Here is a 15,593-nt window from a genome sequence, read left to right as displayed (position 1 = left end):
TCCTGACCTCGTGATCCACTCACCTCGGCCTCCCAAAGTGCTGGGATTACAGGTGTGAGCCACCACACCTGGCCAGAAGGCTCTCTTTCTAATGTAAACTTTCACTGGCAGTCAGAAGGTGCCACTTACCAGAGTATTCTAATTCTTAGCAAATCATCATTGCACATAAAGTGAACACAGTACCACATCTGCACGCATTAGACACATCGTCACCGAAACCATGCAGCCTCATTCAGACATGACCTTGTTTCTGAGAGCTCATCTTCCTGGAATCATTTTGGTTTGATCCTTTCAAGGCTGTGAGATTTATTTTCAAGTATTATTTTTCTTTTCAAAAGTTATTCATAATTCAATTTAATTGTAAAAGCTTCATATACACATATCTACACAGATATGCACACGTACACTCACGCCTGGTACAAATCCAAACACTATACAAGGGTTCTCCACATAAATGTCCATCCCAGCCAAACAGCACTGTGTTACCAGTTTCCTGTGTCTCATTCCAGAGCCGTTCTATGCATAAAATATATATTTTTAGGTATTTTTAAAAAAGATGTACTGTTTAATTTTAAAGCTACTTTAGCATAAGACAAGGTAAAAAAGTAGGAACCTATAGATTAAAAAAGAAAAAAAAGGGCCTGGGGTATAATTGTTTTAAATGACGTGTTGATGTGTTGAGTTTAAAAATATTTTGATGTGTTCCAATGCATGGAAAACAAGATGGTCTGAAATCACTGTCCTGAATAAACTGTCCAATATGATTACATATTTTGTGTGTGTACCTTGGCAAGGTCATGTTAACAAGTTTACATAATAATATACAGAAAAGAGAAAGCCACCCAATAGACTGGAGTGAGCAGGGAGGGACAGGGAGGAGCAGAAAGAAGACCCTCTCAAGAACTGCCACTTAGAGAAGAGGTGCTGAGAAGGAAAAGAGGTGAGCCGAGGGAGGTAAACAAAGCCTCAGGCCCATGCTTTCCAACAGGATTGTCTGCAATGGTGGGAATGATCGCGTCTGCACTGTCCAATATGGTAGCCGCTAGTGCTGTTGAACACTTGAAATGGAACCAGCGAGACTGAGGGATTGAATTTTTATTTTAATTTTGTTTTAATTACTTTGAATTTAAACAGCCACATGGGGCAGTGGTTACCATACTAGATCGTGTTGCTCTGGGGTTTGTAACATCTTGGGAGGCATCAATGGGCTTAGAGAACTAAGAATGGAAAGGGGGAAGAGGATAAACATGGGGTAAATAAAAGCAGAAGAGGAAAGAAGGAGGGCAAGGAGCAGGAGAAAGAGTGAAATTCAAGTGGAAAGGCATAGACCGAGAGGAATAATTGTCTTAAGTGATGAGTGGCCCCTGATCTCACTTGCTGAGACCTTCTGGTGTGATTCTGAGGTCTTCTGCAACCGCACACAGAAACAGTCTCTTCTAGAGCAATACTGTACTTGCTGACCCTGGGAGGCCTGTAGGTCTTCACCTCCTTATCTTATTGTGAAGGGAGCAAGGGTACACAATCCCAGGGACTCCCCCACTCCATTGTGTGAAATAAAATAGTTTACTCCAAGAAAACCCCACAGTTTTGATACTCCACTAGGTGTCACCATTAGCCAGAATGAGCTTTTATTTTTCATCGTTTTTAACCTGCAGAATTTGGTGAGTTTCTTCTCTGGGTCTATTGTTGATCTTTACAATTCATTTAGGTATTTTCCTACTTTGTCACAGACAAAGCAAAGTGGCTTGCGCTCCTGGAGGCTACCCAGTAGGGATACTCATTCTAATTTGGTTTATTTTTCGTTGCAGTTAAAACTCAGTTACTAAGGCTGGATGTTGTGGCTCATGCCTGTAATCCCAACACTTTGGAAGTATGAGGCAGGAGGACCGCTTGAGACCAGGAGTTCCAGATTGGCCTGGGCAATATAGTGGGACCCCCATCTCTACAAAAATTTTTTAAAAATTAGCCAGGCATGAGGGCGTGCAACTGTAGTCCCAGCTACTTGGGAGGCTGAGGTGAGAGGAGCATCTGAGCCCTGAGCCCAGGAGATTGAGGCTGCAGTGAGCCATAATTGTGCCACTGCACAGACAGAGCTAGACCTTTTCTAAAAAAAAAAAAAAAAAACCAAACCAAACAAAAAAACTTCTGCTAAATACCACAAATGTGTGTGTGTACACACGTGCTCGGCTTCCCAAAGTGCTGGGATTACAGGTGTGACCCACCATGCCTGGCTAACATTCATTCTTAAATATTTACTGTGTGCTATGCAGGGGCCCCATGTACACTGCACAACTCTGGGGATGGGAGCAGAGGGCACAGTTTGCATAGGCCTCAATGTAAATAGTGTTTCCTGAAGTTGTGCAGCCTAGCAGCTCTGCAAGACTCTGGTCTGGGCCATAAGAACTGTATTAGTCCATTTTCATGCTGCTGATAAAGACATACACAAGACTAGGTAATTTATAAAGAAAAAGAGGTTTAATGGACTCACAGTTCCACATGGCTGGGGAGGCCTCACAATCATGGTGGAAGGTGAAATGCATGTCTTACATGGTGGCAGACAAGAGAGAATGGGGGCCAAGAGAAAGGGGAAACCCTTTATAAAATCATCAGATCTCGTAAGACTTATTCCCTACCACACGAACAGTATGGGGGAAACTGCCCCTATGATTCAGTTATCTCCCTCCAGGTCCCTCCCACAACACATGGGGATTACGGGAGCTGCAATTCAAGATAAGATTTGGGTGGGGACAGCCAAACCATATCAGGGACAAAATCATGAGTAAGATATGGGCCCTGCTTTTTCCATCCTCTCTGTTCTATTTCTTAGGAGAGTTCCTTAGTCTAAAACCTTCTTTGTAACTAGAAATATCTATGCCCTATATAAATTCTCAGAGTTATACATGTAACAGTTAGCTTTCCCTTCTATCCTTGTAAAAACAACTAAAGTTTAGTTCCTTTTCAGAGAAGTAACACCTCTCACTGAGCATTATTTTATTAATAAGGCAAAGTATTATTCCAGCTGGATAAATCAAGTCATGGCCTTTGCCCTTGGGAAATTCAATAAGATCCAAAATAAAATCCTTAAGTTTTGCATATCTAAATTTGGCCTTTGAACAGAAGAGGAGTAGTAGCAATCGAACATGAATCTGGGGACCAGGACCCCTAGAATCTAGCCTGACTAGGCTTTCTTGGGGAATGTACCAGTTAGGTTGGGGGTAAAACAAACCACCCCAAAGCTTAGTGGCTTAAAGCAATGAACACTCATCATTTTTCATGATTCTGTGAGTCAGTTGAGCCATTCTGATCTAGGTTGGTATGCAGATCTGAGGTGTGTAGGTGGCTCAACTGGGGTTGGCTGGCCTCCCTCACATACATGAAATTGACAGGCTGGTTAGTTGAGGAGGACTTAGCTGGGATGGTTTGTCTCTGCTCCATGTGATCTCTCCTCCTCCACTAGGCTAGCCCAGGCTTCACATAATGTTCTCAGCATGGTGGTCTCAGGGTATAAAAGAGCAGCAAGAGAAAGCAAGCTTCAGTGTGCAAGCGCTTGAATATTTTTTCTTGTGTCACATTTGCTCTTGTCCCATTGGCCAAAGAAAGATACATGGCTAAGCCTTGAGTCAGTGCGAAAGGTATTATCCAAGGATGTTGTAGAGAGAGGTATGAACAAATTAAGGACCAGTGTCGTAACAATCTACTGAAAAAATTAATTTAATTTCTCCTTATCTCAGTGTTTACCAAGATGATAATATTAATAACACTTTCTTGACCTACTTGCCAGGAAAGAAAAAAATAAACACATGGAAGAAACTACTGTATATCATTCAAAGAAAAGGGACAACATAACTATTATTCATCTTACTTCAGTTTACTCATCTACCTTTTTCACGTCTCGTCCACAGCACGGCTAATCTATCTATGGGGCAATTAGGAATCTCACTTAGTGAAAATTCCTATCAAAAATAAAGGTAACAATTTCAAAAGAAAATTTTGTTTGTTTTCATAATTTTCACCAGCAAATTGGTACATTTTATGGGTTGTGTGTAAGGATACCCACTAAGGATGTAACTAGCAGGATTCTTCGAGAATAGAGACCCAGGAATGTCTAACCACAGGATAACTTTCATAATTGCCCTTACATGTTAGACTTGGCAGATACATTTTGGTTTTTTGTTTGTTTGTTTGGAGAAGGAGACTTGTTCTGTCACCCAGGCTGGAGTGCAGTGGCACGATCTCCGCTCACTGCAACCTCCATCTCTCGGGTTCAAGTGATTCTCCTGCCTCAGCCTCCCGAGTAGCTGGGATTACAGGCGCCCACCACCATGGCCGGCTAATTTTTGTATTTTTAATAGAGATGGAGTTTCACCATGTTGGCCAGGCTGGTCTTGAACCCCTGACCTCAGATGATCCGCCCGCCTCAGCCTCCCAAAGTGCTGGGATTACAGGCATGAGCCACTGCGCCCAGCCTACATTTTGTTTTAAATAATTGCTCAGCATTGTACAAGTTGAGCACCTGTTATAGCACTCGGAGGACTTAATCACATAAAGAAAATGACTAGGAGTTTATAGTACATGTTTTCTTTTTCTTTCTTTCTTTTTTTTTTTTTAATGAGATGGCATCTTGCTGTGTTGCCCAGGCTGGAGTGCAGTGGTGCAATCTCGGCTCACTGCAGCCTCCGCCTGCTGGGTTCAAGCAATTCTCCTGCCTCAGCCTCCTGAGTAGTTGATATTACAGGTGCCCGCCACCATGCCTGTCTAGTTTTTATATTTTTAGTAGAGATGGGGTTTCACCATGTTGGCCAGGTTGGTCTCAAACTCCTGACCTCAAGTGATCCACCCATCTTGGCCTCCCAAAGTGCTGGGATTACAGGCATGAGCCACCCCACCCGGCCTACAGTATATGTTTTCATTCCTATTAGCATGGTGCTGAGAATTGCTGAAGATAACACCACTTCTGGAAATTCACACTCAATCTTACTGGAACTGAGATTAGCCAAGAAAAGGATTACTTCATTCTTACTAAAAACTTATCTTTCCTACAAATCGTGGTCTTCATTATTTAACTTGATGAATAAACATTTATTGGGCATCTACTGTGCGTGAAAAACTGAACTAGAGATAGAAATATGGATAAAACACAGTTTTTGCTCTGCTGGCAACAAACTATAAGGCAAATCTGACAGATAAGTGCTCCAGGGAGTATTGAAGAAGGAATGATTTACACCAACGGCATGAACTAGAGAAAACTTCTTGAAGACAACTTTTGTTCCGAGCTTTGAAGAATGAGTAGCATTTCTCAATGTGAGAAAGGGGAGAGAGAATTCCATACAGAGGTAACCGTATGGTAAACAGAGGGTTAAAGTGCACAGCATTTTTTGGGGAAAACATCACCCAGGGTAGTTGGAGTGTGGGGTATGTTATGGGAAGTAGAAAAGGAGGTGAGGCCAGCTTGTTAAGACCTTTGAATGTGATATTAAAGGGCTTACGTGAGGGCTTTAAAGGCCCTTGATTAAAACATTCTCATAACTATTTTAGAAGTGTCATTCTGACTTCTGGATACTGACACAATGGGGACCCAACAGGGGCTCCTGGCTATCTCTGTCAACCTAGTTCTGGGAGTGTCTCAGAAATGGTGCAACTGATGGATCTGAGAATCTAATGTGATAATTGTGAGAAGTTTCTAGAGGGACAGCAAATGGTTGGAGCCCAGTGTATGTGTTTGCGACTGCAGACTGCAGGGGAAAAGGGACAGTGCTGTAGGTGGGGAAGATTTTATCTTAGACTGTTTTCCTCCCTTGTATTTCCATGGGCAGATTATAGTCTTCCCCAACTCCACTACAAGACAGAACAGTATCACTAGTCCTGCACTAGCAGGAGATGAAGCTTGTGGGTACATCAGGGGAAAGGAAGGAGATAACAGGTAAAGATACATCCACATTCCTTCTAAGAACTGCCACTCCTCAGCATAGTATTGGAGGTACCGGCCAATGTGATAAGACAAGAAGTACTAGGTATAGGATTTGAAAGGAAGCAGCAAAACTGTCGTTATGTACAGGTGATCTGATTATTTACATAGAAAACCTCAAAGACTTAATAGAAAAACTTTTAGAACTAATGCTTACGTTCAGCAAGGATGTCAAGAAGAAGATCTGCTTAGAAAACTCAGCTGCATTCTTCTACAACAGAACATTCAACCAGGAAACCTAATAGAAAATAAGATAATTTTCACAAGAGCAACACAACTAAAAAATCAACTTAATATTCAAAATAAATTTTTGGAGAAAAATATAAAACTATCAAAGGACATTAGACTTAAGGAAAGAGATATGCCATATTGGTAGACAAGACTACTTAACATGTAAAGATAATAATTCTCCCAAAATTAGTCTAAAAATTCAAGGCACTTTCAGTATAGTCCCAACAGAATTTTTTGAGGGAATAAAAAAAGCATATTCAAAATTTATATAGAAGAGAAAAACAAGGTCCACCATCAGTTGAGCCAATTTCAGAAAAAGAACAAAAAGGAATGACTTGCCCCAGTATACTCCAATGCTATATAATAAAACATTACGGCACTGTGGTGCAGAAGCATGGAAATAGAGTAAGGGTGAGAAAGTGTCAGAAATTCATAGGTATGCTTATGTGTTTTGTTGTATGTGCACCTGATGTATGAAAAACAAGTAAATGGGGAAAGGATGGGTTGCTTAGTAGACAGTGTAGGGAAGATTGGCTCACTACATGGAAAAAAATTAAGCTGCATTCCTAACACCATAAGCAAAGGTGAACTTCAGAAGAATTAAAGATATAAATGTGAAACACCACCCTACAAAACAGAGATATGCATGTGTATGCATATATATAGTCAGAATATATTTATGACCTTAGAAGTGGGGAATAATTTTTTTTAAAAACATTCAAAAAGTGTAACTGTATTCCCTGCCCCTCAAATTGATGACTATGTTAAAATTAACAATAATGACGATGGCAGATATAGTTATCTAAATGAACAGACAGGTGATAGACTGAGAAAAAATATTTGAGACTCCCAAAACCAGCAAGAGATTATTATACAGAATATATAAGAAAGTCCTACAAATCAATCAGAAAAAGAGAATACAACAGGAAAATGGGCAAGGATATAAATATGTGACTCACCCCAAAAAACCCACTGGTTTTGCTCAACCTCACTAGTTTTTTTTTTTTTCTAGACAGAGTCTCACTCTGTTGCCCAGGCTGGAGTGCAGTGGCACAATCTCGGCTCACTGCAACCTCCGCCTCCTGGGTTAAAGTGATTCTCCTGCCTCAGCCTCCCGAGTAGCTGGGACTACAGATGCCCCCCACCACGCCCAACTAATTTTTGTATTTTTAGTAGAGACGGGGTTTCACCATGTTGGCCAGGATGGTCTTGATCTCCTGACCTCATGATCCACCTGCCTCAGCCTCCCAAAGTGAACCTCACTAGTTCTTAGATAAATGAAAATTAAAACAATAGCAAGATTAAGTCTTTTTACCCATGAGGTTGGAAAATTAGGAGACTGGATAATACCAAACTCTGGCAAGGTTGTAAGGAAACAAAACGGAAAGGAAACAAACACTGTATTCTAGGGCATGTCACAGATAGAGCCAGGCACTGGTTAAAGCAGCCAGGACAGGTTTTATTCAGGGACTACTGCAATAAGGAAAAAGAGTAGAGTGTGAACAGAGTACCTGATGCAAAGTACTGGAGACTATTTAAAGATTAAGGGAAAGGTACTGTGGGGTGTTAAGGGAGGGTTAGTCCATGTGATTACACCACCTGGATTTGTTCACTGGTGCTCATCCGAAGGATAAACACACTTCTCCTAAAGTAAGGCATCCATAGCAGTTAGGCCCTTATCCTCCTGGGAGAAGAGCTATAGCTCCCTGAATATCTGCATTTCAAAGAGAGGGCTCTCAGATCCTTGAGGAGACCATTTTGGGTGGGAGATTTACATCTCAAAGGGCAAAGGAAAGATTTATAATTGCAAGCTTTCTAAAATAACTGCTCTAAGAGGGAGCTCAGGGGCTTATCTGCCTATCACCAGGTTTTGGCCAGAATAAACAGTAAATTCTCCTGGCAGCATTGAGCTTCCAGGCAAGCATTTTAAGGGAGGCTGGGATCATCCTAGGGACATGGTCTTAAGCTGCTAGAAGCCATGCTAGAGTTTGGTCAAGTCTCTTAGTGCAGGGGTTTGGACAGAGTCATTATGGGCAGAGAGTTCTGCAGTTCGCAGGCACAACCTAGACATACTTTGTGAAAATAAATATGCATCAGCAATTCCACTCCTAGACATATGCTTCCGAGAAACTCTTACACAGGTCCTAAAGGATCACGGACAAAAATACTCACCTCACTGTAGTACTGGTAGCAGGGAGCTGGGGTATTTGCTAGGGGAATGGATAAGTAAATGTGGTAGGTAGGTTTAAAAACCAAACCACACAAAATAACATATTTTTGTTAAATATAGTGAACTGCAAATTTCTCTTCAAAGAATCAGCACGTCAGTAGTTTCAGCTCTCTTATTCTTTGATTCTCCATTTTAAAGTTTAACTTCCTGGTTCTCTTTGCCCACTTGCTTCTAGTTTAAGTAAACAGCTTTCTCTCTAGTCCTAACCAGTAGTTCACATCTGTTCCCCTGGTCACCTGCTCCGTCTTGACTCATTCTGGTCATCTTCTTTGACCTGAGTCACCCTTGGTCACCTGCTCTGACCTAAGTCACCTTTAGTTACCTGTTCCTAACTGTCCTTCCTGCCAAACTACTCACTCCGCCACTCTGACTCATACCCCTGCCCCTTTAAAATAGCCAATCAAAATTAGCTTAGACTGTGCGGTCCAACCCTAGCCAACAGGGGAACAACACAGCAGCAGGGGCTACCTGTGTCAGGAATCAGAACTCCTGCCCCTCCCCTGTCCAGGTGTGCTCTCGCCATTGTTCCATCTGTGATGAGCACCCTTTCTGCAGAAAGTAAAAATTGCCTTGCTGAGAGAATTAAATGTATGTTCGAGTGCTATTTCTTTGTGGCACCAGGGAACAAACATTTCTAACATTTTGTAAGTTCACATACATACCCAAGAATATATTATCACAATATCAGAGTGACAGCATGTGGGAGGAAGGAGAATGGGTATCAGAAATGAAGGTGGGGGGGAAATCAAATAAATAAAACAAGAGCAACTCCTTACACGATGGATAATGAGTGAGCCCCATACTCCACTCACTACAGTTGCAGTCAGAAACAGAGAGAGGGAGAGAAGAGAGGGGAGAGGATGAGAAGGTGTGAAAAACAGAAAGTGTGTCACTCTGGCAGGATGGACAATGACTGAGAGGCTAGGGTGGGAGAGACCAGGGAAGAGGGGATGGGGCAGTGGAGGTGGGAGATGACAGTGGTTGGAAGTAGAGCAGAGGCAGCGGAAATACAAATAATCAATGCTGATTAAGGACCTATCATGTGCTAGGCACCGTTAGGTTCTTGCATTCCATTTGGGGATGGATCCCAGAAGCCCCCTTAAGATGGAAACGCTGATATGGTGAATGTAGGGTGGAGTTCAGGTTGATCCCAAAGGTCCTAATCTGGGCAACTAGGAGGATGATGGTGGCTTTAACTGAACTGAGAAATAAATAAGAAGGGAAATACACAAATTCACATTCATGGCTTGGGATCTCCCAATCCATCACTTTGAAAATCAAGATTCTGAGAAGGCATTCCTATTTAGGAGGAAGAGGAGTGACATTCATTGTGTGGCTAGAATAATTGTTATTTTCATAACAATACCAAGTCTGAGTGCTTATTACAGTTTAGATAGTGTGCTTAAGATGTTGACACTCATTAGCTCATTCACAACCCTATAAAATAGGTATTGCTATAATCTCTCTTTTTATTAATTAGAAAACTAATCTTAGTGAAGTTAAGTACTTGCCCCAGGTCACAGAGCTTCTGATTCCTTAGTCGTAATATGTATGGATTCCACTCTACAGGCGTAATTTTTATATAATTGTCAAAGTAGTCCATGAATAGACTTATTATCTTCATTGTCTTCATGTATCTCTAGTAAGTGGTAGAGGTGGGATCAAAACCAAAGTTTGTGCTTTTTTTTTTTTTTTGAGATGGAGTCTTGCTGTGTTGCCCAGGCTGGAGTGCAGTGGCACAATCTCAGCTCACTGCAACCTCTGCCTCCTGGGTTCAAGCCTCTGAGTATTCTCCTGTCTCAGCCTCCTGAGTAGCTGGGATTACAGGCACCCACCACCATGCCTGGCTATTTTTTGTATTTTTTAGTAGAGATGGGGTTTCCCCACGTTGGCCAGGCTGGTCTCAAACTCCTGACCTCAGGTGATCTGCTCGCCTCGGTCTCCCAAAGTGCTGGAATTATAGGTGAGAACCACCGTGCCCGGCCTATAGTCTTTTCACAACACACATCTGCATATCTCTCTCAACTATTGCTCAAACTGTCTCTCATGCTGCCCATTCAAACTCTACCTATAGAGGAAAAGAGTCTAAAGAGACATATTAACCAATTGCAATCCATAGACCTTGTTTGGATCCCAGTTCAAACAAATGGTTAACAAAAACACTTAGAGGATAATTGGGAAACACGGTATTAAGGAATTATTATTGATTTTTATGTGTGCTGATAACATCATGATTATGTCTAAATAAGGCAATCCTTTTTAAAGAGAAATATCTATAGGTGAAATACTAACTACAATGGTTCTCAGAGCAAGGCCCTCAGATCAGCCGCATCAGTATTACCCGGGAACTTGTTAGAATGCAGATTCTCAGGCCAGACCTACTGAATCAGAAACGCAGCGGGTGGATCCCAGCAATCCATGTTTTAACAAGCCCTGCAGGGGATTCAAATGCATGCTGAAGTTAGAGAGCCACCACAATAATGTGATGTCTTGAACTTGTTTCAAAATAATCTGGGGAAGGGGTGATGGGTATATAGGGATTCATTATGACCATACTGTCTCCTTTTTTTTTTTTTTTAAAGAGATGGGGTCCCCCTCTGCGGCCCAGGCTGGATTCAAACTCCTGGGCTCAAGCAATCCTCCTGCTCCACCTCCTGAGTATGTATTCTCCACTTTTATATGGGTTGGGAAGTTTTCCACAATAAAAAATTTTCAAAACTCCAAACAGTTTTCTCTGCAGTGCCGCCTAATGGCTCTCTCCTCACTGCTCTTGTCTCTCTTTTTTGCCTGCTCCCCTCCATCTGGAACATTTCCTCCTGGCTTCAGAAATGGCTGCTGTCCTTATTTTGTTTATGTTTATGTTTATTATTTTGAGATGGAGTCTCGCTCTGTCACCCAGGCTGGAGTGCAGTGGCGCGATCTCGGCTCACTGCAACCTCTGCCTTCCAGATTCAAGTGATTCTCCTGCCTCAGCCTCCCAAGTAGCTGGGACTACAGGTGTATACCACCACACCTGGCTGATTTTTGTATTTTTAGTAGAGATGGGGTTTCATCACATTGGCCAGGCTGGTCTCAAACTCCTGACCTCAAGTGATTCGCCCACCTTGGCCTCCTAAAGTGCTGGTATAAGCCACCGCACCTAGCCCTTATTCTGTTTATTTGCCTCAAGTTTCTCAAATCTTAGGAGCTCCTTCTGTTCTTGCTCTCTCTCCTTGTCCTCTCTGTAAAAGTCTTTAAATGGCCCTTCTCATATCATTCAGTCACCGTTTCTCGCGTCTCAGCGTTCTTCTTCCTGGCTTCTAGATTGTGTGCACTCTGTGGTTTGCAGAACTTGTTATCCGAGATCTTGTCTTTGCACATGCGCTGAGTGATCTTTCTGCTGCTTTTATTGGCACTATCGACAGTTTCTTTTCTTTCTCTTAGAAAACAAAACATTCACCTCCTTCAATTAAAAGAAAATTTTATGTGATTGCTTTAGTTTGCAACATATCTGCCATTTTAAAAACTCCAAACAATACAGAAGTGGAACAAGTAAAAATGTCACCTTGTTCCCCAGAACACTATCTTCATTGCTAACTTCCTAATGCTCTCGTCTATCCCTCCGTGATATCTGAGTTCATTCCTCCTCTGACCTCTGCCTTAGATCCCCCAGGACAGCATGTAGAGTTTGGAACCAATGATCACAGCCCATTGACTCTTCAGGCTGAGGGATGGAGTAAGTTAAAGGGACAGAAGTAAATAAAATTGAGAAGGCTGGGCACAGTGGCTCATACCTGTAATCCCAGCACTTTCGGAGGCTGAGGTAGGAGATCTCTTGAGCTCAGGAGATCAAGGCTGCGGTGAGGTATGATCATGCCACTGCACTCTACCCTGGGTAACAGAGTGAGACCCTGTCTTAAAAAAAAAAAAATAGAGAAGAGAGCAAAAGACAGCCAGGAGTGAGTGGGAGGAGGATGGTTGGCAGCTGCTGGAAGTGGGACAAGGAGTTAAATGTCCTTTGTGTCCAGCTCCCACAACTCCCCCACCTTTCCCTTGGTCTTGATCATGGCTTTTGATCTCTTTTGGGAGCTCCAAGGTGCAGAAGCTTCTTCAGAGAGTCTGCTGATGAAGCACTGTTCAGCATGTGGATCTAGAATGAAGCCTCCTTGACCGCCGCTATGGCAGCTTCTGCTCTTGGCTATGGGCTTGGACCCATTCTAGCAGGCTCCCTTCCCCAGCATGTCTAGCCCTGTGGGTATACTTGCCTCCTGTTATTGTCCCCGTTAAGCCATCAAGCCACTGACTTACCAACAGTCTACCTATTGTCATATGTATCTGGATCCTTCAAGTTGGAGCTTTGCTGGTCTTCTAGGAGTTCCCTGAACTTCTAGAGGAAGTCACTTAAGAAATTTGACTCCCTGTTTTAAATCACTAATCTTTCCAGGCTTCATGACTTCTTGGAACTTGTCTTAAGATTTTATCAATGTTAAAATAATTAAGACTATGTAGAAATGTGGGAAAGTGTTTATAATCCAATGTTAGTTTTTTAAAAAGTAGTATATACAATAGGGTATCTTTTCTCCATAGTAACCAGGTATATTTCTTTGCTGACACGGACAAGAAGAAGGGAACGTGTAAGAATGAAGAGTCATTATCTGGTAGGTTGGATTATCACTTTTTTTTTCTTTTAAAAGTTCCCTGTTAATAACTCTTTATAAAAATCACTTGGCTGAGATGTTTCCCTGTTTCAGTTCAACGTTTAAAGTTATGTTTCCAGGCTGAGTGCAGTGGCTCATGCCTGTAATCCCAACACTTTGGGAGGCCGAGGCAGATGGATCGCTGGGGGCCAGGAGTTCGAGGCCAGAATTTGAGGCCAGCCAGGCCAACATGGCAAAATCCCCATCTCTACTAAAAACACAAAAATTAGCTGGGCGTGATGGCAAGCACCTGTAATCCTAGCTACTTGGGAGGCTGAGGCATGAGAATCAGTTGAACCTGGGAGGCAGAGGGTGCAGTGAGCTGAGATCGTGCCACTACACTCCAGCCTGGGTGACAGAGCCAGACTCAGACTCAAAAAAAAAAAAAAAAAAAAGTTCTGTTTCCAGTCTTGGCCAGATATGCTTTGCCCAGCATCAGACTCTGGGTGGAATCTTCACAAAAGCCCTATGCTGCTCATCACCCTGGAAGAGGCCACAGAGTTATCTTTCATTTCCCTGCACCTTCCTTCCTGTTGGGACAATTGCAGCAAGTTAGCACTGCTCCTTCCATAACTTTTCTGTGCCCTTTCCCCCAGTTTTTAGCAGTTCCCTTCTGCTGATGGGTAGTTATATAAGACCATTATGATGGGACTTCTCTCATTCACTGCCTCTGAATTGACTTCTTTCCTACGAACTGGAATATCTCAGGGGTGATATGAACCCAGGGAGCCTTCTTATCACAGACAGGTCTGATGCCCCCACTAAAAACAAACATCTCTACAGTTACAAGCACCGACACACTTTGTAATTATGGACTATGATGTCATTCCTAAACGTCTCAAAATAATTTTACAAATATTCACTGGGATTAAGTAGCATAATCCCTATCATAAAAATGGAGTTATGGAGATATTTTCCCTTCTCCACTGTCCTCAGGGGAAACAGAATTTCTAAAGAGAGGCCAAGTTTCTGGGGTTTGAACTTTCTGATTCTTTGAATATTCTTTAAGAACTCCAACTATATATTGCTATCATTTCTACTTTCCACAAAATCCTGGACAGTAAAGAAAACGGAGACATGTAAGATCAAAAAGTTTTGCATAGCTGTGTCAAAAAACAGAGATGCTAGCATAAATAATCCAGTTTTAATCACAGTAAAAGGAGCCCCAAACTCTTATTTCAAGTGGGGCAGGCATAAAGAAGTAACTCACCAGCTAAGATTTCTTTATGCATCTCAGCAGTCTTGCCACGCTGTGTCTTCTTGGGGAAGTGTCTCTAGTTTGCTAGCTGAATTGCCGTGGGTGAGAACTATGAAGCCTTGGCTGACTACCTGCTCTGCCAGCCACCAGATACACCTGAGCCTTTTCTCAGTGCTTGAGAGGAAGTTGGATCCCTGCCAGGGCTGGCTTCTGGCCAGAGAGGCAACTCAGATCAATTGGTCTACTGGGAAGCTTGCTGACTTTCACCTGTCCAAGCTACAAAGCCAGCAGTGTTAACTGCACTAGGCTTCCAGCCCACTGAGCTCTTTGTCAGGCACTAGAGCCTAAACAAGGTGGCCTGGCTCAGTCTACAGACTCCAGCTGGAAGAGAAGCACAATTGTGCTGCATGCTCCTAGTACCCTATACCCAGTGGAGATGAATGCAAACTAAAATGTAGGCAACTGGGTGTTGCTTGTCACTTTTGTTTGGAAGCACCTGAAATAAAGGAGTCAGCTCATGAATTCCTGCAATGGTAGAGAGCTTGAGTGCCCAAGCAAGAGGAAATTACCAATAATTTTAATAGTATGTGGCATCTCTGAGCTCAGGAATACCTTCTAGCTACAAAATTCCAGTGATCAGGCATTTCCTGTGGAAAAGAGGTTCTAAGCCTACCTGTTTAGAAGGCTTCAACTTATTCCAGTAATAAGACTGGGTTTGTTATGACCAAAGTTACATTCTATGAGAGGCCAATGTGTGGGGGAAAGGGATATCTGGAAATCTCTACTCATTCTTCCCTGAGGGTTCATGGAAGTTGACGGAGTTGCCCAAACCAGGGTTGGAACTTTGGGAGAAACAGCCCCCCTTCATCCAGTCAGGATGTTTCCACAGAGGACAAAGACCATTGACATAGTACTCATTATGTGCCGCCGTGCTAAGTTCTTCATATGCCTAGCTGATTAAATGTATTCCTCCCTTTCTCCCTTTGGGGTATACTTACTCTAGGACCCTCATCTCTATTTTTCTCTTTCTCTTCTTCTTTTTTTTTTTTGAGATGGAGTTTCACTCTTGTTGCCCAGCTTGGAGTGCAATGGTGTGATCTCAGCTCACTGCAGCCTACACCTCCCGGGTTTAAGCAATTCTCCCATCTCAACCTTCTGAGTAGCTGGGATTACAGGCATGCGCCACCACTCCTGGCTAATTTTTGCATTTTTAGTAGAGATGGGGTTTCACATGTTGGCCACGCTGGTCTCGAACTCCTGACCTCAGGTGATCCGCCCGCCTCAGCTTCCCAA

The 15,593-nt window shown here is 42.7% G+C and overlaps 1 long non-coding RNA gene across 1 annotated transcript in view; it reads right to left on the bottom strand.

Moving 5' to 3' along the window:
- The window catches only part of LOC109023414 (uncharacterized), a 47,381-nt gene extending 33,037 nt beyond the window's left edge, over positions 1–14,344 (bottom strand). The window contains exons 1-4 of the long non-coding RNA XR_002002799.3: positions 14,313–14,344; positions 9,665–9,725; positions 8,895–8,975; positions 6,123–6,203 (exon numbers count right to left, since the gene is read on the bottom strand). This is a non-coding gene — a long non-coding RNA (uncharacterized lncRNA). The remainder of the gene's footprint in view (positions 1–6,122; positions 6,204–8,894; positions 8,976–9,664; positions 9,726–14,312) is intronic.
- Positions 14,345–15,593: the final 1,249 nt, after the last annotated feature.

This window comes from Gorilla gorilla, chromosome 16 (assembly GCF_029281585.2).
Source record: "Gorilla gorilla gorilla isolate KB3781 chromosome 16, NHGRI_mGorGor1-v2.1_pri, whole genome shotgun sequence".
Taxonomy (NCBI): Eukaryota; Metazoa; Chordata; class Mammalia; order Primates; family Hominidae; genus Gorilla; species Gorilla gorilla.
Note: the sequence above shows the minus strand (reverse complement) of the source record. Positions and strands in the feature narration are given on the sequence as shown.